The sequence below is a fragment of the Morone saxatilis genome, unplaced genomic scaffold (assembly GCF_004916995.1).
Source record: "Morone saxatilis isolate NCDOM2014 unplaced genomic scaffold, NCSU_SB_2.0 Contig7, whole genome shotgun sequence".
Lineage (NCBI taxonomy): Eukaryota > Metazoa > Chordata > Actinopteri > Moronidae > Morone > Morone saxatilis.
Window position 1 is genome coordinate 17,005,468 of NW_023340246.1, and position 510 is coordinate 17,005,977.

General features: G+C 36.7%; 1 protein-coding gene across 1 annotated transcript in view; it reads left to right on the top strand.

Annotated features, from left to right (window-relative positions):
* tulp4a (TUB like protein 4a) overlaps positions 1–510 on the top strand; it is a gene marked incomplete in the record, with an annotated part of 24,748 nt that overhangs the window by 13,298 nt on the left and 10,940 nt on the right.

Here is a 510-nt window from a genome sequence, read left to right on the forward strand (position 1 = left end):
GGTTAGAGGACTCGAGATTCAAAGACTGGCTTAGGCCAGTAGTTGGTAACAGCCGAGAGGCTTATTGCCACGTCTGTAAATTATTTACTTGATTGATCCCTTTGGTCTGTGAAATGTCAAGAAAATGCCCGTCATAGTTTTCTAAAGACCAAAGTGATGCCGTCAAACCAACACTCTCATTTGAGAAGAGGCCATATTTGGTATTTTTTGCTGTCAAATAGCTGTCGTACAATTTCCTGTGGATTAACTAATCAATTAATCATATCAATCCTAAACTTATTTCTGTAATAAGCCTTCATGTTACTCACATTCTGTGTTTTGTTATATAAAGTAAAAGCCTCAGATAACATTGATGTAGAGTTACTGATTGCATTTTGTTCAGTGAACAACAGTGACATTGATTCACATCCACTATCAGTACATCACCTAAATGTAACGACACACTTTTACACTCAACAAACGTATTCATAGATGAACAGTTTGTTGATACCGTGCACTTTAAACTGTCTC